The sequence below is a fragment of the Physeter macrocephalus genome, chromosome 8 (genome assembly GCF_002837175.3).
Source record: "Physeter macrocephalus isolate SW-GA chromosome 8, ASM283717v5, whole genome shotgun sequence".
Taxonomy (NCBI): domain Eukaryota; kingdom Metazoa; phylum Chordata; class Mammalia; order Artiodactyla; family Physeteridae; genus Physeter; species Physeter macrocephalus.
The window spans coordinates 136,188,233-136,199,125 of NC_041221.1; the positions used below are offsets into that span (position 1 = coordinate 136,188,233).

Consider the following 10,893-nt stretch of genomic DNA (forward strand, 5'->3'; position numbering starts at 1 on the left):
CGCAACGGGAGAGGCCACAACAGTGAGAGGCCCGCGTACCACAAAAACAAACAAACAAACAAAAAAAACACATAAAGGGATAAAAATCTACTGTAGGCTAAAAAAAAAGTTAACAAACAATAAAAATCCCCCATAACTTTAATTTTTCAGTTTCCTGTAACAACTTTTATCTAGATATCTTTCAAACAATATTTGTAAATTACAGCTCCTCCTCCAACCTTTAAAAAAAATTTTTGTAACAGCAGTAACTCATGACCTTTTAAAGTCACAATCAAGTACTGTGTAAGGATCAATGCATTAGTGTTTATATGAGTTCCTCACACAAAAAGCGCTGTATAAGGCCCAGTATCTTTTATTATTATATCCAGAGTGTATAATACCTCTAAAAAGCTCAAAATGCACAAGTGGAAATTTTCAACTTTTTCCATTTTACATTCAGGCACATTATTTACAGTTGATGAGGGTGGAAATATGGGGAAACTTTAAAAGTTAATACTGAATCTGTTTTGTGACTTTAGGTTCAAAATTCTTGCTGTGGGAAAGGAAGAGCAAACTATTTTACAGCCTAAAGCAAGTAAATTGAAATATTTCCCTTCCACTGGAAGCAAGGGAAAATCTCAATTACTCAAATCTCTTTCAGGACTGTCCAACTGGGTTATAACAGATTCCAAAAAAGAACAACAACAAAAAATACAATTAATTAAGCAGACTGTTTCTTCTCTTTGAACATAACTTAAGAGTTTAGCAAAAAACTAAACATCATCTCTTAACTAAAAAGCCAAACAAGAAACATATAAAGTTAGCGATATGTGGTTTTCTCTACCAACTTCACAAAAACAACACTGTGTCTAGGTAGGTTCTTACCGTTAGAGTATGTTATTATAGATAAAAACAACAAAAAGGGCAACTAGCTTTGCCCAGAGACCTGGGAGGAAACTATTTTTCTCTCCTCTTCATGAATACACCTTGGCATACATATAATACAGTCTGGTGAACCTCTCTCTCTCTCTTTTTTTCCCCTTAATTTATTTATTTTATTTATTTATTTTTGGCTGTGTTGAGTCTTCGTTGCTGTGTGCGGGCTTTTCTCTAGTTTCTCAGCAAGCAGGGGCCACTCTTCGTTGCAGTGCATGGGTCTCTCACTGCAGTGGCTTCTCTTGTTGCGGAGCACGGGCTCTAGGCATGCGTGCTTCAGTAGTTGTGGTTCACGGGATCTAGAGCACAGGTTCAGTAGTTGTGGCTTAGCTGCTTTGCAGCATGTGGGATCTTCCCAGACCAGGGCTCAAACCCGTGTCCCCTGCACTGGCAGGTGGATTCTTAACCACTGCACCACCAGGGAAGCCCCTGATGAACTTCTCTTTCACTCCACAAATTATTAAGCATGTGTCCTGACATGGACAGTCCAGATAATTTAATAGATTGGGACCCAGTCTTCAGTACTAACTTGATCCTTTGCAAAAACCTTACTCATACATTTAATGCTAAGATACACCACAGTCATGCAAAGTAAGGATTACTACATAACCTTTTGTGTCCAAAATATTCTTATTATTAGTCCAAGAGATAGGTGTTATTTCTGATAAGACTACGGATTACAGAATATTTTTCTCAGAACTAATTATTTAGTGTAGTATTTAAGGAGAAGAGTTGTTTTGAACTGTAATAAGTCTCAGTGACACCATATAAAAAGTATTATAAATCTAGGCCCACCAAACTATGTCATTACATGCACGATTTTACTAACAAAGTCTTTCGGCCATGGAAATAATTTTCAGAGTAAAATATACATTTTTAAATAGCACTGACTGCTGGCCAGTGAATAGTATTCTCAAATAATAGGTCATCAGACATTATCTTTATTAGTGTCTGGGAAATTTTCAAAGCTAAGATTAGAGGTCAAGTCATTACTTATGTGGTCTTTAAAAATAAAGTATCTGAACAGATACTAAATCCCTTGAGCAGAAAATAAAATTACTAGAAAGCAAGAACACTCAACAACAAAAACATGTTTTTCCATGGCCACACACCCCTGAGGTATCTATATTGAACTGTGCCAACTTCAAAGGCCAGAGAGATGTCATCGAAGCTGGCCAATCTACAAGCCTGAGGACATCTCAGCCATGAGAGTTTTAAACAAGGATGAGTATGGAGTAAATTCAAATGTCTATCTCAAAGAATAATTACATAGACAAAATTCAAACCAAACAAAATTTACAGAAAATTTAGTCCTCAATTTTTAAAATGCCAAAGATACATTGTATGAGGATTGGAAAGAGCCCCCAGAAACATTTGGATTTCTGGAAAAAGTCTTCAGAAAACACCTTTTTCTAGTGTTAAAAGACAATGAATTCTCAGATGTTATTTTGAAGATAAAGGATATATCATGATAATGTAATTATGAGTGGTACATGAAAAATAAGTATTATGTACACTACTTCTCAAAGTAGAGACTCTCACAGACATCTTGCCTGATAGTTTATGGAAAGCCAAATGGTAGACAAAGGATTCCACAGTTCAGAATGTGCCACAAAAGGAAAAATAAAGCATGAAATGTAAAATTATTTTCATATAACAAATGATATGCACAAAACATGCTTATTAATACTCAGCATCATATAATCTACAACAGTCACTGCTTTGTATTGATAAAAGGCCTCTCAATGCCATGTGACTGCACCGTAAACTATCAAGGATATGTAGCCTGCTGTTTCATTTCCTCATTTATTTGTAATTATGCCATCTGAAAAACATAATTTATGATGGCTTTTGGTTTTCTTTATTTGAGAAACATCAGAAGCTGTGTTCTGAACTGTCCTGCAGGTTGATACATAACTTCTATTTTTTCTAATGATTCAGCATATATCAAAAGTGTTGTTCACCTGCAAAAACACAATCTAGGATCAGTGGCAATGCTGTTTTAGGGTACACTTCCAAAGTATGGTAACCTGAACATAGATTATTCAGAAACAACAATGTGCTTATGATAATGAATTTTGTTTGGGTGGGAAATTTTTAGAATATGAAAACATATTCTAGTGGCATGTAAAGACTGCAAATTAAGTAGCACACAAAAGGCTAGATAAAAATGATCATATCTTGCTCCTTTGCCTCATTCCGCTGGTGATGAAAACTACTTGCATATGTGCACAAAGATCCACATGCAAAAAAATGTTTTACCTCATAATTTTTTAGCAAAACAAAAACAAACAAAAACCTAAATCCCTTAGTAAAGAAGCAATTAAAATTTATGCTACATCCATACTGTGAAAGGTTGAGTAAGATTGGCATTATGCAAAGTAGACATCCAGAACAATGCAAAAAAAAATTTTTTTCTTTAACATTTTGCTGAACAACCACAAATTAAAGATTTCACAGTGTGGAGAAAAGGGAACCCTCGTGCACTGTTGGTGGGGATGTAAATTGGTGCAGCCACTATGGAAAACAGTATAGAAATTCCTCAAAAAATTAAAAATAGAACTACCATATGATCCAGCAATTCCACTCCTGTGTATTTATCCGAAGAAAACGAAAACACAAATTAGAAAAGATATATTCACCCATATGTTCATTGCACCATTATTTATAATAGCCAGGATATGGAAGCAACCTAAGTGCCCATCAATAGATGAATGGATAAAGAAGATGTAAGATATTTACACATATATAAATACACACACACATATACATATATAAGATGAAATATTACTCAACTATAACAAGAATGAAATCTTCCCATATGTGACAACATGAATGGAACCAGAGGGTGTTATGCTAAGTGAAATTAGTCAAAGAAAGACAAATACTGTATGATTTCACTTATATGTGGAATCTAAAAAATAAATCAGGGACTTCCCTGGTGGCACAGTGGTTAAGAATCCACTTGCCAATGCAGGGGACACAGGTTTGATCCCTGGTCCAGGAAGATCCCACATGCCGTGGAGCAACTAAGCCCGTGCGCCACAACTACTGAGCCTGTGTTCTAGAGCTCATGCTCCACAACAAGAGAAGCCACCACAAAGAGAAGCCCACGCACTGCAATGAAGAGTAGCCCCCATTCGTCACAACTAGAGAAAGCCCGCCAGCAGCAACAAAGACCCAAGGCAGCCAAAAGTATATTTAAAAATTAAAAAAAACAAATTAACAAACGCAGCAAAAATGAAAATGCTCTCTGTTATAAATACAGAGAGCAAACAGGTGGTTGCCAGAGTGGAGGCAGGTAAGGAGAAGAAAGAAATAGGTGAGGGAGATTAAGAGGTACAAACTTCCAGTTGCAAAATAAATGAGTCAAGGGTATAAAATGTACAGTATGGGGGATATATTCAATAACTATGTAATATCTTTGTATGGTGACAAATCGTAACTAGACTTACATGGTGATAATTTTGAAATACATTTTGAAATACACTTCTATACATTTTGAAATGTACCAAAATACTGAATCACTATGCTATATAACAGGAAGTAACATAGCACTGTAGGTCAACTACACTTCAAACACAAACACACAAACCAACTCACAGAAAAAGAGATCAGATTTGTGGTTACCATAGGCAATGGGTGAGGGAAGGGGAATTGGATAAAGGCAGTCAAAAGGTACAAACTTCCACTAAGACAAATAAGTACTAGGGATGTAATATAAAACATGGTAAATAAAATTGCCATTGCTGTATGTTACATATGAAGTTGTAGAGTAAGTTCTAAGACTTCTCATCACAAGGAAAAATATATTTTTTTCTATTCTCTGTGTATCTATATGAGATGATGAACGTTCACTAAACTTATGTGACAAACATTTCATAATGTATGCAAGTCAAATCATTATGCTGTGCACCTTAAACTTACACAATGCTGTTTGTCAATTACATCTCAATAAAACTGGAAGAAAAAAAAAAGATTCTACAGGGGCCAAAATGAAGTGAAATCAGAAATTGTGGAAGGTATGAAAGCAATAAATTGGTTTTCACCATGAGAGATTCTGCTGAATCCTAGAGACCTTCAGTATCCAAACTGGCACAGACACAGGAGATAAAACCTAGGCACCATCCAAAGTGAGGATGTTATTAAGAGAATCCTCAATTAAAGGGTTCCACCTTCAGTCTAAGAGTGAAAACAACAACAACAACAACAACTTGTCTCTCAGTACGGTAAAATAAACTTGTCTATCTATACCTTGGTAGTAAGTAAAATGAAAAAACAAAAATGTTCCCTAAGAATTTGTAACCATAAGGTGACTTCCTCATGGGTTGTGGTCCAAATTCAACCTATTAGGGAATTTCCCGGGGGGGGGGGGTTGTCACTGGTTAGGACTCCACACTTTGACTTCCAATGGCATGAGTTCAATCCCTGGTTGGGGAACTAAGATGCTGCAAGCCACACAGCACAGCCAAAAAAACATAAAAATAATTTTTAAAATAAAAAAATAAAAATTCAACCTATTTTATGGTCTAGAAAATCTCAAGCACAGAATTTCATTTACAGTGTTCCTAATTACATACATGGCAAAGGTCAAATAAACCTGAAGATGGGTTAATAAAAATTAATCAAACTAAAACACAAAGAGCAAAAAAGGTGTAAAAACCAATAAAACAAACAAAACAAAAACAGGATACAGCAGGCAAGACATAAGAGACAAGATTAAGTTGTCTAACATATGTGTAATTAGAGATCCAGAACAAGAAGAAAGAAATTGGAGAAACATTTGAAGAGACAATAGACAAGAATTTTCTAAAACAAATGAAAAAAAAAAGCCAAATCAGTTCCAAGACACTCAGAGAAACCCAGACAAAAATAAATACAACAGGGCTTCCCTGGTGGCGCGGTGGTTGAGAGTCTCCCTGCCGATGCAGGGGACACGGATTCGTGCCCTGATCTGGGAAGATCCCACATGCCGCGGAGTGGCTAGGCCCATGAGCCATGGCCGCTGAGCCTGTGCTCCGCAACGGGAGAGACCACAACAGTGGAAGGCCCGCGTACCATAAAAAACAAATAAACAAACAAAACAAACAAACAAAAACATACAGAACTGTACAACTAAAATGGGTAAGTTTTACTCTATATAAATTACATATGAAAAACAAACAGGAAATGACATTACTTTCAACAAACTGGAAATAATAGACTAATCCTAAAACACAGAAGAAATCCACCCTCACACAGATCCCAGCTAGCTGCCTGCTTTGGAGAGCATCAGGTGGACCATGTGGACCCCACCTGCCTCCAAAATTTGGGGTGTGGGGGAGCCGAGGCACATGGGGTGTGGCTATGGCTCAGCCAGGGATTCCAGAGCAGCCTTGCTAAGATGCCGCAGGAGCTGAACTGTGCATGAAACAGCACAGAAGCCCCATTCGTTACCATCAGTCTCTCCAAACCCTATGCCAGATATTCTCAGTATTATAGTGATAAATACATTAGAATGTTTTGAGATGCTGAATTAAAATATTAAATAAATTCAAATAATAAACCTAAGATGGCAGACTAGAAGGATGTGAGCTCACCTCTTCTTACAAAAACACCAAAATCACAACTTCTGACCCACTGACAAAAAAAAGTGCTGGAACCTACCAAAAAAGATTTTCTACATCCAAAGATAAAGAAGAAGCCACAACGAGACAGTAGGACGGGCACACTGTGATAAAATCAAACCCCATACCCGCCGGGTGGGCAACCCACAAACTGGAAAATAATTATATCACAGAAGTTCTCCCACAGAGGTGAAACTTCTGAACCACATGTCAGGCTCCCCAGCCTGGGGGTCTGGCAACAAGAGGAGGAGTTCCCAGAGAATCTGGCTTCGAAGGCCAGTGGGGTTTGACCACAGGAATTCCACAGGACTGGGGGAAACAGAAATTCCACTCTTGGAGGGTGCACACAAGGATTCAAGTGTACCAGGACCCAAGGAAAAAAGCAGTGACCTCGTAAGAGCCTGGACCAGACCTACCTGCTGGAACTGGAGGGTCTCCTGTGGAGGCGGGGAGTGGCTGTGGCTCACTGTGGGGAAAAAGACACTGGTGGGACTTCCCTGGTGGTGCGGTGGTTAAGAATCTGCCTGCCAATGCATGGGACACGGGTTCAATCTCCTGTCCAAGAAGATCACACATGCCACAAAGCAACTAAGCCCGTGTGCCACAACTACAGAGCCTGTATCCTGGAGCCCACAAGCCACAACTACTGAGCCTGTGTACCACAACTACTGAAGCCCACACGCCTAGAGCCCGTGCCCCGCAACAAGAGAAGCCATTGCAATGAGAAGCCCGTGCACCGCAACGAAGAGCAGCCCCACTCACTAAAACTAAAGAAAGCCCGTGCATAGCAACAAAGACCCAACACAACCAAAAATTAATTAATTTTTTTAAAAAAGAAAGAAATATGGTCAAGAAGGTTTAAAAAAAAAAAGAGAGACACTGGCGGCAGTAGTTCTGGGGAGTACTCATTGTCGTGAGCCCTCCTGGAGGCTACCGTTCTCTCACCAAGACCTGGCCCCACCCAACAACCTGGAGGCTCCAGTGCTGGGATGCTTCAGGACAAAAAACCAACATGGTGGAAACACAGCCCCACCCATCAGCAGAAAGGGAGCTTAAGGTCTCCCTAAGCATACAGCTGCCCAATAAACACACCCCCTGACACGGCCCTGCCCACCAAAGGGACAAGATCCAGCTCCACCACCCAGTGGGCAGGAACCAGTACCTCTGACCAGGAAGACTGCACAAGCCTCTTAGACAGCCTGATCCACCAGGGAGCAGACAGCAGAAGCAAGAACTACAACCCTGCAGCCTATGAAACAAACCACAATCACAGATAATTAAACAAAATGAGATAGCAGAAGAATAGGTCCCAGATCAAGGAATAAGATAAAACCCCAGAAGAAAAACGAAGAATGGGAGATAGGCAATTTAACCGGAAAAGAATTCAGAGTAATGATAGTAAAGATGATCAAGGATCTCAGAAGAAAAAATGGTGGCACATAGAGAAGACACAAGATTTAACAAAGACCCATAAGAATTAAAAATGAACAAAGAGATGAACAATATAATAACTGAAATGAAAAATACACTAGAAGAAATCAATAGCAAAATAACTGAGGCTGAAGAATGGATAAGTGAGCTGGAAGACAGAATGGTGGAAATCACTGCCACAATACAGAAAAAAGAAAAAAAATGAGGACAGTCTCAGAGACCTCTGGGACAACATTAAATGCACCAACATTTGCATTATAGGGGTCCCGGAAGGAGAAGAGAGCGAGAAAGGACCTGAGAAAATATTTGAAAAGGTAATAGCTGAAAACTTCCCTAACATGGGAAAGGAAACAGTCACCCAAGTCCAGGAAGCACAGAGAGTCCCAGGCAGGATAAACCCAAACAGGAACGTGCCGAGAGACATAGTGATCAAATTGACAAAAATTAAAGACAAAGAAAAAAATATTAAAAGCAAAAAGGGAAAAGTAACAAATAACATACAAGGAAACTCCCATCACATTATCAGCTGATTTCTCAGCAGATACTCTGCAAGCCAGAGAGAGTGGCACAATATATTTAAAGTGATGAAAGGGAAGAACCTACAACCAAGAATATTCTACCCAGCAAGGCTCTCATTCAGATTTGATGGAGAAATCAAGTTTTCCAGACAAGCAAAAGCTAATACAATCAGCACCACCAGACCAGCTTTGCAACAAATGCTAAAGGAACTTCTCTAAGCAGAAAAGGCCACTACTAGACACAAGAAAACTGAGAATAAAAAAGCCACCGGTACAGGCAAACATAAAGCAAAGCCAGGAAATCATCCACACACAAATATGACATCAAAACCAGCAATCATGAGGACAGCACAAATGCAGAATATTGAAAATGCATTTGAAATTAAAAGACCAGTAACTAAAAACAATCTTGTTCATATATAGACTGTTATATCAAAACCTCATGGTAACCACAAACCAAAAACCTATAATAGATATACACATAAAAAAGAAAAAGTAATCCAAACACAACATGAAAGATAGACATCAAACCACAAAAGAACAAAAAAGGAAGGGAAGAAAAAAGACCTACAGGGCTTCCCTGGTGACACAGTGGTTAAGAATCCACCTGCCAATGCAGAGGACACCGGTTCAAGTCCCGGTCCGGGAAGATCCCACATGCCACGGAGCAACTAAGCCTATGCGCCACAACTACTGAGCCTGCGCTCTAGAGCCCGCAAGCCACAACTGCTGAAGCCCAGGTGCCTAGAGCCCATGCTCTGCAACAAGAGAAGCCACCCAACGAGAAGCCTGCGTGCTGCAATGAAGAGTAGCCCCCGCTCGCCACAACTAGAGAAAAGCCCGCACATGGCAACAAAGACCGAACACAGCCAAAAATAAAAATAAATAAATTTTTTTTTAAAAAGACCTACAAAAAAAATCCGAAATAATTAACAAATGGCAATAGAAACATACATATTGATAATTACCTTAAATGTAAATGCATTAAATATTCCAACCAAAAGACACAGACTGGCTGAATGGATACAAAAACAAGACCTGTATATATGCTGTCTACAAGAGACCCGCTTCAGATCTAGGGACACATACAGACTGAAATTGAGGGGATGGAAAAAGGTACTCCATGCAAATGGAAATCAAAAGAAAGCTGGAGCAGCAATACTCATAGCAGACAAATAGACGTTACGATAGACTGTTAAAAGAGACAAAGAAAGACACTACATAATGATCAAGGAATCAATCCAAGACGAAGATATATCAATTATAAAATATATATGCTCCCAACACAGGAGCACCCCAATATATAAGGCAAATGCTAACAGCCATAAAAGGAGAAATCAACAGTAACACAATAATAGTGGGGGATTTTAACACTCCACTCTCATCAATGGACAGATCATCCAGACAGAAAATCAATAAGGAAACACAGGCCTTAAATGACACAACAGACATTCCATCCGAGAGCAGCAGGATTATCCAGGATAGATCACATCTTAGGCCACAAATCAAGCCTCAGTAAATTTACAAAAATTGAAATCATATCAAGCATCTTTTCCAACCACAACACTATAAGATTAGAAATCAATTACAGGAAAAAAAACTGTAAAAAACACAAACACATGGAGGCTAAACAATATGTTACTAAATAATCAATAGATCACTGAAGAAATCAAAGAGGAAATCAAAAAATACCTAGCGATAAATGACAACGAAAACAGGATGATCCAAAACCCATGGGATGCAGCAAAAGCAGGGCTAAGAGGGAAATGTACAGCAATACAATCTTACCTCAGGAAACAAGAAAAATCTCAAACAACCTAACCTTACACCTAAAGCAATCAGAGAAAGAACAACAAACAAAACCCAAAGTTAATAGAAGGTAAGAAATCATAAAGATCAGAGCAGAAATAAATGAAATAGAAATGAAGAAAACAGTAGAAAAGATCAATCAAACTAAAATCTGGTTCTTTGAAAAGGTAAACAAAATTGATAATCCTTTAGCCAGACTCATCAATAAAAAAAAGGGAGAGGGCTCAAATCAATAAAATTAGAAATGGTAAAGGAGAAGTTACAACCACAGGAATACAAAAGATCATAAAAGACTACTACAAACAATTATTGAATATATGCCTAAAAATAGACAACTTGGAAGAAATGGACAAATTTTTAGAAAAGTACAACCTCCCAAGACTGAACCAGGAAGAAATAGAAAATATGAACAGACCAATCACAACCACTGAAATAGAAACTGTGATTTAAAAACTCCCAACAAACAAAAGTCCAGGACCAGATGGCTTCACGGGGGAAATTCTATCAAACATTTAGAGAAGAATTAACACCTATCCTTCTGAAACTATACCAAAAAACTGCAGAGGAAGGAACACTCCTAAGAATCTGAAAAAAAATGAATATATGTATATGTA

The 10,893-nt window shown here is 38.4% G+C and overlaps 1 protein-coding gene across 2 annotated transcripts in view; it reads right to left on the reverse strand.

Moving 5' to 3' along the window:
* The window catches only part of PFDN1 (prefoldin subunit 1), a 67,091-nt gene that overhangs the window by 32,195 nt on the left and 24,003 nt on the right, over nucleotides 1-10,893 (reverse strand). The gene's annotated exons all lie outside the window — the stretch shown is intronic.